Below are 18675 nucleotides of genomic sequence, written 5' to 3' on the forward strand. Positions count from 1 at the left end.
CACGCCGCTCCGGGGTGGGCGTGGCTTAGTCCGATCACGTGACACACATCACGTGACCGTGACGTCACACGCCACCTCGGGAGCGGGGGGTTTTTAAATCGAGATTGTTCATTGTATGCTGTATGTTACAGACCATGATTAAGCCCTGAGAGAGGGCGAAACGCGTTGGTCATTTACTTGGATCTTACACCTATGCTATCTGCCAATTCTGGATCTTAATCGCTCACAATAAAGAAATTTGATTTTACCTGCAACATCCCCGAAAGCGCAGACATCGTTTGTTCATTGTGGATGCTGACATGTTTGTAGCTTTAGTATGAGTGATGTATTATCTCATGTTGTTGTGAATGACAAATTTGTATTCCATGTACCATATCATTTGATGTATTCTGAATATCACTGTTATTCATCCTATAGTTTCACCTTTTCCTGTCTACCATCAATAAAGAGAAGATTTACAGTTTTTCTACAGTCTTTTCCTAAGAGGACAGGGAGGTTTAGCTACATGTCAGATTACACACCGTGCTAACGTGTAAGAGGACAGTATAACATTAGTTACCAAGGATTTAAAATTAACCTTAACTCAGACTCAATATATGTATATATTATGGAGGTGTTATATAGTAGTAGCATTAAAAATCATTTATAGAAACAACTGAGCAAAAATTATATCACTTTTGGTGAACCCTAAATGAGGTCATGACAGCATAAGTCACTAATAGAGCTGAAAGATCTCTTCATTTTTAGTAGAAGTCTCTGACAAGCTAAAGCCACCAAGAGCTTGAGGATCGCTGCAGATAATAAGCCTGATATGAGACAACTTATTAAGCTGATCCACATTAAGGTAATTATCATAAACACAAGATTTGCAGGATTACAGACAGACTAATAGTTATGTTTGGAAGTTGTCCTCATTTCACACTTTGGTGTCTTCCACATAAAAATGATTGCAGAATACTGAAAGAGATGTGTTACCTTAAATACCCCCATTCAGCTGTAAAAATGTCCCCCTTTTTATATTTCCAATGTACATAGATAAGATTATTTATTACTTTTAAACAAATTGTAACAATTATAACCTAAGGCAGTGGCAGGGCCATTGAAACGCCATGGCAGGGTAGGCAATTGCCCAGGGCCCCCATCCTAAAAGGGTCTCAAGCCAGGGCCACATATGGGGGGGTGGTGGAATGGCCAATTATGTAGGTGACTCAGGCAGCTGCTGGAATCACCCACAATGAGCCGTACTGTAGGGCACACATCAATAGCACATATGTCTATTGATATGAAGAACGACATAGACAAGACCCATTTGTCTGTGCTGCTCTGTACACTGTGGAGACCCCGAACAGCATGTAGTGACCATATCACACGCCACCTGTGTCCTTGCACTGAGACGCAACCCAGATGCAGTAGAGCCAAGAGGAGAGGGCATGGCAGCGGCGTGGGAAGAAGTAGGTAAGTATTAGGTTTAATAATTTAATTCATTGCTACCTCTAGGGGCTGTATATAGATGGGGGCTGTGGGGAGGGTGTATATAGACTAAGTCTGTGATCACATGATGCGTTTCTATTGTGTTTTAAAATGCATTGGAAGTAACGTACCATCAAAAGAAAATAGTATGTGTTATATTAGTAGGTGTTGTTAACAATTATTATTATTATCAATGTTAAAAACAAAACACATGTTGTTACTTATATAAATAACTTCTACATATGCTGTATACAAATTAGGATCAAGCACTCTGGTATGTTTCAATATGCATTTAATATCTTCAAGATCAAGCACTTAGATCTCTGATGGACAACAAACATTTAGTAATCAAGCCGGCAGACAAATAGGCAGCCCTTGTCATTATGGACAAAAATGACTACATTAACGAGTCCCTTAGACAGCTTAATGACAGTGAGGTTTACGCCAAAGTTCCAGGTGACCCGGTCTTCCATATTAAAGACAAAATCCACACTATCCTTAGGGAATATATACTGTCAGGCACCATTGATGTTCAGACAGTGAAGTTCCTCACCAATACCCATCCAGTGACTCCCGTCTTCTATACACTGCCAAAAATACACAAGACCCTCGATAACCTCCCACCAGGGAGGCCTATAGTAGCCTCGACTGACTCCATCCTGTCACCACTATCCATCCTCCTAGAAAAAGTCCTCACCCCCCTCATAAAGAAAACTGACTCATTCTTACTCGATACATCAGCATTCCTCCACCTTATCCATTCTCTTACCAACATACCCAAAGACGACCTTCTAGTAAGCTGGGATGTAGCAAGACTTTATACTTCCACTCACAAAGTTTTTTACCTAGACTTACTGCAGTTGGTTCTGGGCGAGAACTACTTCATTTTTCAGGACCAACTCTTTTTACAAAAACAGGGGACAGCCATGGGTTACATTTACCCAAATCGACTATACGTACAGAACTCCATAATTTGGAGGCGTTACATTGATGACATCTTCTGCATATGGGGGGGAGGGGGGCACATTGGAGTCCCTACTCACATTCCATGATTATATTAACTCTATTTTTCCTGAACTTAAATTCACTCTTCAGTACAGCAACACCAATATCAGCTTTCTGGATACCATGGTCTGTAAGACCCAAGAAAGCCCACTAGACACAGATATTTTTCTGTCTGTTGCATTTTCAAGCTGTCACCCTCCAGCTACTCTTAATTCCATCCCAAAATCCCAGTTCACCAGGGTCAAAAGATTGGTATCGGATCCAGACACACGCCTACTATGCCTAAACGAAATGGCGGACTGTTTTCGGGTCACAAGGTTACCCGCAAAGGATAATCCAACAGAATTTACAGGACAATATTAACACTAACACAAACAACCATAAGAAACGTATCCCATTTGTACATACATTCCACCCTACATCCATACTACAATAGATGGTGTTTTCATGTTATTTATCTCTGTACATTTTTGGAGACTTGTAAATTGATCCTTTTGTATACATGTTGTAACCTAGTCCACTGTTATATATTACCATTATGGTTACTAATTATATGTTTATGTATATTTCTGTTTACAGAATTTTTGACAAAGCCATACAGGCCAAAACGTCATACGCCATTGCTGTATTTTCGTAACTTGAAGATATTAAATGCATGTTGAAACATACCAGAGTGCTTGATCCTAATTTGTATACAGTATCTTGGGGTAGCATCCCTGGATCAGTTGCACCTACATTACTGGGCTGTGCAGCCTGAATATATTATCTACAACTTCTACATATGCGTTTGATGATGCATTTTGCCTTGTGTGTTTACTCTAGGTTTAAAAACACATTGAATATATAATAATAATAATACTGTAATAAGTCGGAATTGTATATTTTATTATTGTCAAAATTTGATATTGTATTATACCAATGTTTTAAAAAAGAAAGTAATTATTTAAGATAATTAATAAAATACACTTGCCTAAGTGTCTATTCACAATGAATCCTAAATTGTAAACATAGACATTAAGCCACTAAATAGGTGTAATGTGAAACTACATCATTGATAGTGTTGTACATATAGATAATGGAAAAATAAAAAAATATAAAAAATATAGACATTAAGGCACAAAATATATATATACAGTATATAAGGTGATATACATTTAATACAGGTGTTACAAATTTATACCGCTAAGATGCTCAAATATCTATAATGCATTGCATAATCAGCCTGAACATCATGCGGAAGGCATTATAAATTTCATTAATGTGTACTAGCCAGATTGTGCTAGCACATATAGCTATAGTTATATCATGTATATACATGATATAATAAATTATTATCGCAGATTTTCTTAAAGAGGACCTGTCACCTTAAAAACACACTAAAGTTAGCAGCTCCTAGAGCAATCCTGTGGTAAGCTAAAGTATGCGGCACATAATACTAGTTCATCAGAACTGGAGTCGCGATAAATTCTGTTAACATATCTACCTATAAAAGTATACAAATTCTTCAAATATGAGATTCAGGCAAGATCTTACTAAAGCCATGAAAGGCTCCAGTTAATTAATTTATGGTAAGCTAAAATATACAGCACATTATACTAAATAGTCATAACAGAACATACAGAAGCCTGTATGTCAAAGAGTCAAGATTTTGACTCATAGATATCAATTTGGAGAACCCACAAGTAATAATAAGCCTTATCATAAGAACCACATTGTGTGCTCTGTCCTCTGCAGAAATCTAGCTGCTTAGGTTTCCGTCTGCAGTGTAAGGTTGGTAACAGCTCCATCTACTGGTGGAATAGCGCATTTCCTAGCTTGTAGTTTTTAATGCACTATGGGAAATCTTCTAAGCATTATGGGAAATCTCCTGAGGCATTGTGGGTATTTCTGGTTCCTGTGGTCTGTAATAACAGCAGCCATCTTTCCTCATGTCTGTCAGTGTGAGGAGCCACTTCATATGACTTGTTTGTACCTCAAGTTCATTACAAACAGCCTGTTCCAGCATAGTTGGTGAGCACATTATCCATGTATATGCTGACATGTTTGTAGCTTTAGTATGAGTGATGTATTACCTCATGTTGTTGTGAATGATAGATTTGTATTCCATGTACCATATCATTTGATGTATTCTGAATACCACTGTTATTCATCCTATAGTTTCACCTTTTCCTGTCTGCTATCAATAAAGAGAAGATTTACAGTTTTTTCTACAGTATTTTCTTAAGAGGACAGGGAGGTTTAGCTACATGTCAGATGTTAGATGGCTCTAACAGGACATCGATCAGAGAAGCTGCCGCCATTGCCCGCGCAAAAGCAGAAGCGGCAAAAGCAAAATCCAGCTTCGCAGAGCAGGAAATAGAGATCAGGTTAAGAGAAGCTTCCCTGAGTATGGAGAAAGCACGCCTTCAAGCAACCCTAGAGAAACTTGCTGCTGAGAAAGAGACAGCAGCCGCCATAGCAGAAGCAGAATTTCTAGAATCATTAGAACTTCCAGAAACTAAGAAGTATCTCCTGCCGGAGCTTGAACACCAGGATCCAGAATCGCGTACCTTACAATACGTCTATCAACATTCCAAGTCAGACGGCGACTATTATTCACAACTTGATGAGAAGGATCTTAACAAGCCAAGCCACCGTGATTATTCGGACCACCAGGAAGTCCACTACCAGTCTCCTTGCTGCAAACAAGAAGATATGCATCCAGGTAAAGCAAGCTACAACCACTTCTCTCCAGAACAGAAGGTCAAAAACCCACTCCAGCTGCGAGAGATGCCCTTTGCTTCAGAGCACTACTACGCAGGTGGGACACCACACATACCACACATGTACTGGAACTAAGTATCTGCTGTCCAGGTCCTACTGGTGGCCGTCATGGTCCCGTGATGTCCAGGGTTTTGTGGCTGCTTGCGAGGTCTGTACTAGATCTAAAGTACCTCGTCATTGTCAGGAAGGACTTCTACATCCTCTCCCTCTTCCTAGAAGACCCTGGACTCACATATCTATGGATTTTATAACTGATTTGCCTGATTCCCAGGGGAAAACTGTTATCTGCGTGGTATGTGATAGGTTCTCTAAAATGTGTCACTTGATCCCTTTGAAGAAGCTTCCCAGTGCCAAGATATTAGCCTCCCTGTTTATCAATCATATACTTCGTCTTCATGGGATTCCAGAGAATATTGTGTCTGATCGAGGTTTTCAGTTTATATCCAAATTTTGGAGGGAGTTCTGTGGTCGTCTGGGTGTCTCTCTGTCCTTCTCTTCCGCCTTTCATCCAGAGACCAATGGCCAAACTGAGAGATTAAATCAGACTCTGGAGCAATTTCTAAGGTGTTATGTCTCTGACTCTCAGGAGAAATGGAAACAATTCCTTCCTCTCGCAGAGTTTGCCCTAAACAATAGGGTAAATTACTCCACCAAAGTTTCGCCGTTTTATTGTAATTATGGGTTTAATCCTAGGTACTCGTCATGTAGAGAGATTGAATCTGTTAATCTGTCCGCCGAAAATACATTCCAAAGGCTAAGCTTAGTCTGAGCTCGGGCTCTTTCAAACCTGGTTAAAGCCCAAGATTCCCAACAACGTCAGGCTAACAAAAACGGTCACCTGGTCCTGAGTATGTCTTGGGGGAACGTGTGTGGTTGTCAACCAAAAACCTACGTCTTAGAGTGCCATCATGGAAATTTGCTCTCCCGCTATGTGGGTCCATATACTATTACCGAAGTGATAAATCCAGTGGCATTCAGACTTCAGTTACCCCGTACCCTCCGTATCCATAATGTCTTTCATAAATCTCTACTGAAGAAGTATGTCCTCCCTGTCCTGCCTAGGTCTGAGCCACCGGCTCCCATTGTCATTCAGGGAGAACTGGAGTTTGAAGTTGAGAAAATTCTTGACTCTCGCAGAGTTCAGAACTCTGTCCAGTATCTTGTACATTGGAAGGGGTTTGGTCCTGAGGATCGTATGTGGGTCGCTAGCAGAGATCTTCATGCCCCGAGCCTATTCAGGCAATATCATCAGCGAAACCCCTCCAAACCTGGTGGTCCTAATGAGGGTCCAGTGGCCCCTCGTAAAAGGGGGGGTACTGTCACGTCTGCGCCTGCTGTCTCCTCTAACCGTGCTGGTAGGATTAGGAGACACTGAATTCATCATCTTTCTGCAGTGTGAACTAGGTTCTATGCTGTCTGACCTGATGTCTGCCACTCCCCTCACTGAGTCTGTCTTGCAAGAGTTAACACTGTGATCTGTAATTGTTGCTCATTCCACCTGTGGCAGGGCTGAGTTCCCTATAAGTCTCCAGTGTTGCTTTGACTCCTTGCTGGTCAAACTGCTATCTTGCTGTGTGTCTAGCTCTCTTGTATTTCTGACTTCTGGTTTCTGAATTCTTGCCTGTTTATTGACTAGTGTATTTGGATTGTGATTTGGTTATTGATATTCCCGCTGCTGCCGACTCGGATTGTTTACCTCGCCTTATTGTGTTTGTTTGTCTGTTTTGTTACGTGTTCACACCTTACCCAGGGAGGGAACGCCGCCCAGTTATTGGCCTCCGTTTAGGGGGGACCCAATAAGTAGGTAGGGACAGATTGGGGTCTCAGTGTTAGGGCTCGCTGTCCTTGTTTGTGTCCTGCCATTACAACTGTATTGTATGCTGAACACTATTTTGTCCATTCATTAGCTCTTCTCTGAGTAGTGAACTGGAAGTACTCAGATCTGGCTTTTGAGTTAACTATTTTTCTAGCACTACTGCATTGGCTATTTGTGTAGTCGCTATCATGTAATCTGGAAGAAATGACCTTACATTCTTGTTCATTCTTACATTCATATCAGATCTTCTAGCTCTGATATATTGTCCTATGGGGAGATTTTTGATTGTGTGTTAGGGGTGACTACGAGTGGCATGTAGTAAAGCGTTGCCTGTATTTGGCTTACGATATAGTGTATGATGCCTGTAGAAGAATCCCCTACCAATTCCAGATCCAGAAAAGAAATAGTTGACACGTTAGTGGCTAAAGTGAAGCCCAAATTAAGAGGAAACCTTTTGTTTTGTGGCTGTCTCCAGCCCATGTAATTAGAGTAATCAATGTACCTTGCATACCATATGATTTTGTTTTGATAAGGGTTCTTATAACTGTATATATAGGTTTCTTCCCATAAGGCAATATAACAGTTTGTCAATGTAGGAGAAAAGCATGTGGCTATAGGGCAGTGATGGGGCACCTTTTAGAGACCGAGAGCCCAAGCTACAACCAAAATCCACTTATTTACTGTGAAGTGCCAACATTTTAAGCAGTAACTTATTGCTACCTGTTCTTCCTCATGTTTCAATCATATCAGCTCATGAGTCCACCTATACAGTTGAAAGGAGGGCAAATTCAGACTCATTATAGGTTCTCTCCAGGCTCTCTCTGTAGAAGAAGAATTGAAGGTCCAGCAGTAGGATCTCCAAAGATAATGCAGCCCAGTCCACACCTTCTCACTTTTCCCGCAGTTCCAAACAGCCAATGAAGTGTCGCTTTAAAATAGCTCTGAGAGCAGCTTCCCTTAAGTTGCCTGGCTCCGTTCTGGTGAACGTTGTCCTGGGGGGACTATTTGAGTGGCCCCAGAAATGGCTCTGAATGCCACCTCTGGCACCCTTGGCATAGGTTCACCACCACTGCTATAGTGCATCCTTGTTTCTGTAAATAAAAATTGTTCTTAAAGGAAAAAAAATTCTTGGACATTAAAAAATGCAAAACTTACTAATGTGTTCATAAGCCAAAATGGGTTCAGTGGAAAACAAACTAACAGACCTCTCTATCCAATGTGAACACTGGTGGAGCTCAATAAATATCGGTCACTTACTGTACTTTAGTCGCAGGCTGCAATAACCAACTGTAAAGTGTCTGCAATTAACCTTTATTGTTAACCCTTGACAACCCAAATTTTTAAAAATCTGATCGTCAAAGGCACCAAAAAATAATTTAGCTGGAGTTACACAAAATATACCTGTTCTGACTTACGTACAAATTTAAAGGGGTTTTCCCATGAAAGAAAATTCTCAAATCTCATTCCCCTAGTGATGTTTACACAATAAATATAATTTTAACCCCTTCCTTTTTTAGTCAGTTTTATTGCTGTTTTAGCTCCTATCACTCCCTAGGCTGCTCAGTGCAAAATCCCAGGGTGTGGGTGGGCATTCTCTTAGCAGACACTTCATGATCCATCTAGTTCTGTGGGGTGACAATGTGGTTAGATTATCAGGGTACAGGTATATATACATTTTCATCTGGCTTCTCACATTGTACTAGCACACTGACGCATAGAAAGAGAGATGAGAGATGCATGAGATGCCTATTACATAGAGACATGGCAGACAGAGACTGACAGACTTTTACACTGGCAGCTCTGCTACATCTCTGTTCTCTCAGATATGTGCCTGCCTCCCCCTTCACCTGTATAACTTATCTGCTCACGATGTGGTGCTGGCAGGAAGTGAATCAGTGAGTGTCTCTGAGGCCCGTGCTGACTGCATTGGGACGTGGCTATAGGCTCAGAGCAGAGAGACAGAAAACTCAGCAGCACAGAGTCACACAGGAATCCAAGATGCCCCCCCCCCCCCGCCCTAAGTCAGAAGTTACAGAGTCGTGTCTACAGCAGGACTGATAGAGACAGGTTGGACTTATATCTATAAAATGCTGCATTTTTGTTAATAACACTGAATTAGACAATGTTTTATTTTGCTATTCTGAGTACATATAAGACACATGTCTTCGCTGTAATACCCCTAACTCAAGAGCTACCTATGTTGTACGTTATCCAGGGACTGCCAATACTGTACATAGACGCAAAATGTAGCCACTGGAAACAATTGTGTTTCTTGCATTGCAGTGTGTTTGGATATTTTTTCTGCTATCTGGTGATCTCTGTTAAAGCACTGTGCATTCCTCAGCACATAGCCCTAAGTGTCAGGACAACTAGAACAGACATGTTCACTTCAGTGTTCTCATAAAACCATGCTGACCGCGGTCACAAGATCTTGTGATGACAAGACAAGATCCCCAACATCAACGACTTTAAACCTCGCAATAAACCTGTTTTACTCACAGTCTGGACCAACTTACAGCCCCTTTTTTTGTTCATAGGCAGTGCCAGGTATTGCAGCTCAGCCACACTGCACACATTGTTAGCTGTCACAGCATTTCTATGTTTTTTGTATGCAAGTACATGCCAGGCAGTTAGTTCTGCAAAAAAGGAGAAATGTGTCATTTACTTTCAAACTCGTATCACAGTTTACTGACATAGTGACCATACTATGCAAAGTTTTTTTCTTTTAATTTAGTGTTTCTTTTGTTTATAAGTCATAAACAACAAAACAAATGGTAAAACTTATATTCTGACACTTCTTTACTGCTGCATAATGTGAAATTCACAAGACCAGACATATGAGTGCACATACTCACCTCTAAGGAGCAGAAATGTCTTATATATTTATACAGTTCAGAGTATAAATAATCAGGGGCGTATTTGATAGACACGGAGACCAATTTATTTAGGGCAATTATGACGTTCAAATAATTGTAATAATATTTGCTCTGTGCCAACAAAGGATGTAAAGCCTACAATTGCTCCCACAACTGTATATTCTAAATTCCATTTTTTCTCTTATAAATACTATGAATCCCTGGCCCATCCTCAATATAGTTTATGACAAAAGCAAAACTATGCTTCAATTACCGCCTTAAAGAGTAACTAAACCTTTACATTTTTAATTATTTCAGTGAAAGAGGCAGGTGATTGATAGTAACCTTTGTAATAATGATACATGTAAAGCAGATTCTCTGTACCTTCTTTCTCTTGTATTGAGCTGTTTATCTGAAAGCCATCTGACAGAAATCGGATGTACACAAGCTGCTTAAATAAGGAAGAAAGGAAAAAGAACACAGAATCATTTTTCTTTCATAGAGTACATTGCAAAGTTAATTAATATTATATGCAATACTGGTTCATAACATGTGGTGGTAAGTTTTGTAAATTAATCAACCTCCATGTCCGACTTTCAAAAAAGCCTTGTGACATGATGTGGATAATGGCCAGGCCAGTAAGTCTTTTCCAAAAGCTATAGAAACCCAACTATAGACAACACTGTTTCTATGTCATTGGATCTTGTCAGTTGAGTATAGGGGAACTGGTTTGGCTAGATGAGAGGCCATAGAGGTAGGTCAGGAATGGATTCATTGGGGCATAATTATCACACGCCGGCTTCTGCCTCTTGATGTTTCGGGGCAGGCGACTGAGCCGCGTCTATTCTACGCCATATGAAAAGTCGCGGGCAGCACATGCATAGGCTGACACAGTGCCTTTAAGATGACGTCATTGACGATCGGACCCCAGGGCTGCCATAGCAATGATCACCACCTCCCTCGAAGATGGCACGGGCGGTGATTGTGGGGGAAAGACCCCCCCAAAGGCAAGTTAAATGCCGTGGGGTCTAGCTTGTGGGGTCTAGAATATTGAGACGCAAATCACTTTTTTTTAAGTTACTGTTTAGATACAGAAATTTGTACACACATTGAATGCATTAAAAAATAACCCTAAAAAATGGTGGAATCGCTATTTTCTTCTTTTCATTTCATTAGAATATTTTTTAATAATTGTGGGAAGAGGTGGTAAATCTGTGTTTATAGACTGATTTGGCAAAACTCTGTGCAGCCCTGCATGATCTATGTGCCCTATATAAAATAAAGAAATTATTAAAAAATTATTATATATGAGATTAGAAGTGTTGTACACTTAGGGTACCGCTATCCAAAATTCCTCAGCCATTACACAAGCATCGTCAACAGCTGGTTTTTGTACATTTTATGCTGCAATTTTTTTTTTTTAATTTTAATTTAGCAGGGGATTATGTCGTAACGCTCGTTCCGACAGATTCGGCTGAATCATCCCCAGGAAGAAGAAGGTGAACTTCGGCGGACCTCAGCGGGGAAGCGACACATGCAGGATTAGTGAATCGTGGCACAGTGCATTGCAATGCACTTTCAGGAACTCTGAGGGACCGGGTAAGTAAATGTGCCCCAATGTGTGTGTATACAATTCTCATAAATTCCATGCATGTAAATGGTATCTCCAAATCCGCAAGTAAAAAGCTTCTTGGGAAGGCACCCTTAGTGCACTAATATGCATCATAGGTGGTAAGGGGTTAGAGAGATTTTATTAAGTTGAGACACACATATTTGGTGACGCTGCAGGTTGCACTAACAGGTCTGGACAGTGAATTGCTCAACCTTTATACAGGACTCAGTGACACCCTCGGATTATCAAACATCTTGTGAAACTTCGGATTACATGCAATAGATATTCACAAATCAATCTTCATCGCACGTGAAGTCACAGCAATGCCGTTAAACAAGTCTGTTCCCAAGCCTCGGGGAACATAATTACTTAATAGTTCACAGAGCTGACGCTGCAGATTTCCTTCTAACGGAAAACAGCAAGGAAAGAATTTCTAGTTATTTCATATTGTGTAATACTGAACCTCCTAATGCCACACCCCTTGGTTATTTATCTTGTTGTTCCTAGTGACAACATTTAATATTCTGTGCAAAGTGCTGGAAAGCTTTATAGGGGTTGTCCAGCATTAAAATATAAAACTATATATCTGGCTAAGGGGCTGTAAAAAAAAAAAAAAACACTTATCCTTACCTACTCCATTGCTCCCAGTGCCCCTTCATTTACAGAGGCAAGCACTGCTGTCCGACTTATTCCGCTCACCTGCTACAGCATTAGATTCAATTCTGTAGCTGGTGCACGACAGTGAACAGGTGGGATTTCCTGCCTCTGTAAACGGTACTGACAGGCAGCGGAACTGCAATGGGAGCAACGGAGAAGGTATGATCATTTTATTTCATTTTACAGCCTCCCCTTCCCCAGCCAGTTGTTTTCTAAATTAATGTCCAGGCTGCTTTTTTTTCATTTACACCTTCTACAAGATATAACTTTTTCTTTTCTGTAAACATAGCTGTATTGCAGCATGTTTTTTTCAGGAAGAAATGTTGTTTTTTTGATAGTACAATTTAATAGTACAGCTACTGATAAACTTTTATCCAAAATCTAATAGCCAAATCTAATGTTTTTTCCAATAAAAATTTTCTGAATTGATTTTGGAATTTAAACAAAAAAATTATGTGGGTCAATACACATACAACAATACCAACTTTAGAGGTTTTTTTTTAATGAACTTTATTTGTATAATTAAATCCTTTTGGTGAAAAACACCCTTTTACATTATTGCCTTCCAAGTGCAAATTTGAAATGTTTTTCAATTTGGGGAAGGACTTTCTTTTTGCATAAAGTCCTGTAGTTCTTATCAGTACACATATAGGGTTAAATAATTTGTGTGATAGATGAGTAAAAAATGTCAATTGGGGCATTTTTTCTCCTTTATTATTTTTTAAAAAATTTCCAGTATTCTATGTATAACCAATGTTTATTAGGGTTTCACATAACTGGGCACAAACAGACATAAAACTGTTGATGGTATTGGTTTTGCAGGACCTGAAAGAGAGAGGCCCAAACTGGTTACAATACATTGGGGCAGTTTTCTGTCAGACTTTGCACATTCTTGTAGTTGTAAACTGCTTGCACAGATATTTAAGAAGTGTCTGCGCTGCCATTGTGTCGCACCTGACCCTTTTGTGGCAGTGCAGGGAAGCAACAGATTCATAATTTATGGTGCACTTTTTTTTTTATATATTCATTTTTATTGAGTTTTTCAAATATAAAGAATTACAAATACCAATAAATAAAAAAATTAAGGTATTACAATTAAAGATTGTTTGACATTGCATTTACAGAGGCGTACATATTTCAAAGAGTTATTGCTATATATCATCTATTATAATGCTCTTGCTTACCTGCTTACTTAGTCAATTTCTATATTTGTTATATCACATATCTTGCTTTTATTCAGTTCCATCTAATATTCGTTTTACATTCCTCAAGCCGTAAATGCATAATAGCGTAAATGGTAAGTAAGGTAACAAAAGAACAAACAAGAACCAATAAAACCACAAAAACCAGTCACAGGATTTCAGTTCAGCTATGTCTAGGGTCTGTATTCAATATTGTTGTCATTTCTGGAGGGATTCTACTATTCCTATTTCCTTTCAGAGAAAGTTCTTGAATGTGTTGCGTTGCTCCGCATATAAATAGTGCCTGTGTCTTAAAGAGACAGGAGCAATTTATTTAGTTGGTGGGCGATTCGGGCATTAACGGGCGCCCGAATCGCCCACTTTAGAGCAGCGAATTTCGCCTCATCCGCATTCTGCTGCCTGAGGCGAGATTTTCATCATGGCAGATGTGGCCCTGCTTACAGTACATGAGAATGAAGGGGGTGACACAAAAGCTTACAGTCTATTAGGACTGGGGGGTGACACAAAAGCTTGCAGTCGATGAGGATGAGGTTGTAACATAAGAACTTACAGTCTGTGAGGATGAGAGGGTGACACAAGAGCTTACAGTCTATGAGGATGAGGGGTGACACAAGAGCTTACAGTCTATGAGGAAGAGAGGGTGATACAAGAGCTTACAGTTTATGAGCATGAAGGGAGGACACAGGACATTACATTCTATGAGGATGAAGGGAGGACACAAGAGCTTACAGTCTATCAGGATGACAGGGTGACACAAGAGGTAATAGAGCACCACTGACATATTTATGCTAAAGCGTTATTTGCAGGAGACTTTCATCTCTCTGTTCAACTACTTGTACCTCTAGTAATCTGAAATATTAACGTATACAGGAAATTTTGGACAAGCCATTGTTTATGAATACTCTTAAACAGTGTGCCTGTTAGTTGAGAAATATGGCTTCCTTCGTACAAAAATAGCACCATATTTGATCATGGTTTTTACAGGTATTGCAGCTCAGAGATATAGAAATGAATGGAGCTTGGTTGCAATACCAAGTACAACCTATGGTCAGTTTGGCACTGTCTTTGGAAGAAAGTATACATGTTTTTAAGCCCTCGGCCAACCCCTTTACCCACCAAATGCCACGTTTGGTGCTAAATTGCTAAATAATAGAAAAGCTCACTTTGCTAAACTGCGGTGGTCAAGTTATATTTGTAATATGCCCTATAATTCACACATCCATGTAGCAGTAGGTGGGCCCCCAGAATCAATTTCACTGGTGGGTCCTAGGCCCCCAAGTCTGACCCTGCGCACAAGGAATTATTTTATTATGTGTTTGGATAGACCATCAAAACCATAAGCACAGAGAGAAAAGGAAAAAAGGGGAAGAGAAAGGGGAGAGGGTAGAAGGGGAACAATCCTATGCCATACAGAGCCACATGTATGTATCATATAACCTCAGCAGGCGGTCCTATGAGTTTTATTAGCCTCTCAAGGAGACCAGACAAGATTCATCTTTCTAGGGTCTTCATTACCCATAAGAGAGATAAACCTCCCAATATAAACAAAACATCAATTGAAATGTAAAAACACTTTAGTTTATTATATCTCATTAAAAATAACAATAATACATATCAAAATGTCTCAAGCAAACAATTGGATGTGCAGCAAAAGGGACCAGGGAAATTACTCGATCTGACCACTAGATGTCACTACAGTACCCCAAAATGCAGATCAAATAACTTCAATGTATCAGGGTTCAGATAAGGGAGAGAGGGACAAGTCTAAAATGTGGATCAAGAGAACGGCAATAGTAAGGCGACCTGGACTCGCCCTCAGTGGCAACTGTAAGAATCCCTGTTCCTACGCCCTTTCTAGGGTCTGCGGAATTACCAGCCACAACTCCTAAGCTCTTGCAGCCATTCAACTGTGGTGGGCGGGTTAGAGCTCTTCCAATATCTAGGTACCATATATTTAGTACCAGTTGTGCCTTATATATGAACCATACTTACAGACAACCACTGCCTTGAACTGTGCACAGGTCTCCCACCTGCTGGTCATTCATCCTTATAATCCGGTGCGCCTTATATATGAACCACAAATGAACCACATTCCAGAATGGTTGGAGTACAAGCAACTCCACCATATGAGAAGGGTCGACCCCACCTTCGCAACACACTTCAAGCTGGGTATATCTGGGTATATCCTACTGAGTGTGAGAGGCAGGGGCATACCTAGAAACTGCAGGGCCCCACAGCATATGGGGCCCTCTCTCCCCTGATAAACTAGAAGGGATAAAACCACAGAAAACATTATTAATAGATGGTCATTGGGGTTTTAGTTCAATCAGAGCAATGTCTAAAGATGAACATCATGACTGCTAAACCACGGACAGCGCTCTCTTCTTCCCGCTCTACCGGCACAATCAATTATAAATGACATATAGAGGGAGATTTATCAGTGCTTCTATAGCAGTTTTTTAGTGTAGAAGCACTGATATGTGGCATCGTACTGCTCCGTACACAGGAAAAAGCTGGGACATGTCCTACCTTTCCCTGTGTGTACGGCCCAAATGCTAAGCATCTCTATGGAGAGGGGAGGAGTCACCCCTCATGTCCATCTCCGGGACGCCGTGCATACGTTTGTGTAAATTCTCCTTCAGGCTGATGTTTTTAAACACCTATTGAAACCAATGGCGGCTTTAACCGATGCCTTTTGTCTTTCTCTGACGTAACAGAAGAACCCACAGCAAAACAAGACAGTGGGTGTAGGGAATGTGTACCGTGTGTATGGTGTGCGCACTGTGCGTATACAGTATGTGCATGTAGTGCACTTGTTGTGTATACAGTATGTGTACGGTTTGTGTATGGGGAGTGTGTGTGGTGTGCGCGCGGTGCGTATACAGTATGTGTACAGTTTTTGTGTGGGTGGTGTGAGAACGGTGCGTATACAGGATGTGTACGGTTTGTGTATGGGGTGTGTGTGGGTGGTGTGCGCGCGGTACGTATACAGTATGTTTACGGTTTGTGTATGGGGTGTGTGTGGTGTGAGCACGGTGCGTATAAAGTATGTGCACTTGTTGTGTATACAGTATGTGTACGGTTTGTGTATGGGGTGTGTGTGTGTGTGGTGTGAGTGCGGTGCGTATATAGTATGTGTACGGTTTGTATATGGGGTGTTGTGGTGTGCGCGCGGTGCGTATACAGTATGTGTACGGTTTGTGTATGGGGTGTGTGTATCGCTTGGCGCGTATACAGTATGTGCATGGTTTGTGTATGGTGCGTGTGGTGTGAGCACGGTGCGTATACAGTATGAGTATGGTTTGTGTATGGGGTGTGTGTGTGTGTGGTGTGAGCACGGTGCGTACACAGTATGTGTACGGTTTGTGTATGGGGTGTGTGTGTGGTGTGAGCACGGTGTGTACACAGTATGTGTACGGTTTGTGTATGGGGTGTGTGTGTGGTGTGTGTGCGGTGCGTATACAGTATGTGTACGGTTTGTGTATGGGGTGTGTGTATGGTGTGCGCGCGGTGCGTATACAGTATGAGTATGGTTTGTGTATGGGGTGTGGTGTGAGCACGGTGCGTATACAGTATGTGTAGGGTTTGTGTATGGGGTGTGTGTGTGTGTGGTGTGAGCACGGTGCGTACACAGTATGTGTACGGTTTGTGTATGGGGTGTGTGTGTGGTGTGAGCACGGTGCGTACACAGTATGTGTACGGTTTGTGTATGGGGTGTGTGTGTGGTGTGAGCACGGTGCGTATACAGTATGTGTACGGTTTGTGTATGGGGTGTGTGTGTGGTGTGAGCACGGTGTGTACACAGTATGTGTACGGTTTGTGTATGGGGTGTGTGTGTGGTGTGAGCACGGTGCGTATACAGTATGTGTACGGTTTGTGTATGGGGTGTGAGCACGGTGCGTACACAGTATGTGTACGGTTTGTGTATGGGGTGTGTGTGTGGTGTGAGCACGGTGCGTATACAGTATGTGTACGGTTTGTGTATGGGGTTTGTGTGGTGTGCGCGCGGTGTGTATACAGTATATGTATGGTTTGTGTATGGGGTGTTGTGGTGTGCGCGCGGTGCGTATACAGTATGTGTATGGGCTGTGTGTATGGTGTGAGCGCGGCGCGTATACAGTATGTTCACATAGTGCACTTGTGTAAACAGTATGTGTAGGGTTTGTGTATGGGGTGTGTGTGTGTGGTGTGCGCGCGGTGCGTATACAGTATGTGTACGGTTTGTGTATGGGGGGTGTGTGTGTGGTGTGAGCATGGTGCATATACAGTATGTGTACGGTTTGTGTATGGGGTGTGTGTGTGGTGGGCACAGTGCGTATACAGTATGTGTATGGGGTGTGTGTGTGGTGTGAGTGCGGTGCGTATACAGTTTGTGTACGGTTTGTGTATGGGGTGTGTGTGGTGTGCGTGTGATGCGTATACAGTATGTGTACGGTTTGTGTATGGGGTGTGTGCGCGGTGCGTATACAGTATGAGTACGGTTTGTGTATGGGGTGTGTGTGTGTGTAGTGTGAGCACGGTGCATATACAGTATGTGCACTTTTTGTGCATACAGTATGTGTACGGTTTGTGTATGTGGTGTGTGTGCGGTGCGTATTCAGTATGTGTACGGTTTGTGTATGGGGTGTGTGTATGGTGTGCGCGCGGTGCGTATACAGTATGAGTATGGTTTGTGTATGGGGTGTGGTGTGAGCACGGTGCGTATACAGTATGTGTAGGGTTTGTGTATGGGGTGTGTGTGTGGTGTGCGCGCGGTGTGTATACAGTATGTGCACTTGTTGTGTATACAGTATGTGTACAGTTTGTGTATGGGGTATGTTTACAGAGTTATGTCCATTGTGTGTCATAAACAAGCAGTCAAGGAAGCAGAAATCACTGGAGAGGGCTAGCTTTAATAGGGTAAAGAGGGGCAGAGGAAATGTTGGTGAGAGAGGGATACAGTGGGTGCATGGTGGCATAGAGATGAGGGCATACAAAAAGCGGCATAGGAGGGTAAATGGGTGCTATGTGGCATGCAGATAGGAAGCCCCTCCCAACATTCTGCACAGCGGATGACCTGATGTGGAGTAGCAGCCTCCTCTTCTCTCTAGTCCTTCTCTGTGTTGTCTTGGTTTCTTTCTATCTGAGCAGGAAGCAGCATCACAGCAACACTGCCACCTGCTGGGCACAATAATTATCCCTCCTCCAAAATAGAGGGAAGATAATTATTGGAACGTTCTGACACTCATTAGCATTTCCCCCAAACGTAGCAGAACACTAGGTCAGGATGTTGTGTGCCAGATAGCGGCCCCATTT

This window comes from Engystomops pustulosus, chromosome 6 (assembly GCF_040894005.1).
Source record: "Engystomops pustulosus chromosome 6, aEngPut4.maternal, whole genome shotgun sequence".
Lineage (NCBI taxonomy): Eukaryota > Metazoa > Chordata > Amphibia > Anura > Leptodactylidae > Engystomops > Engystomops pustulosus.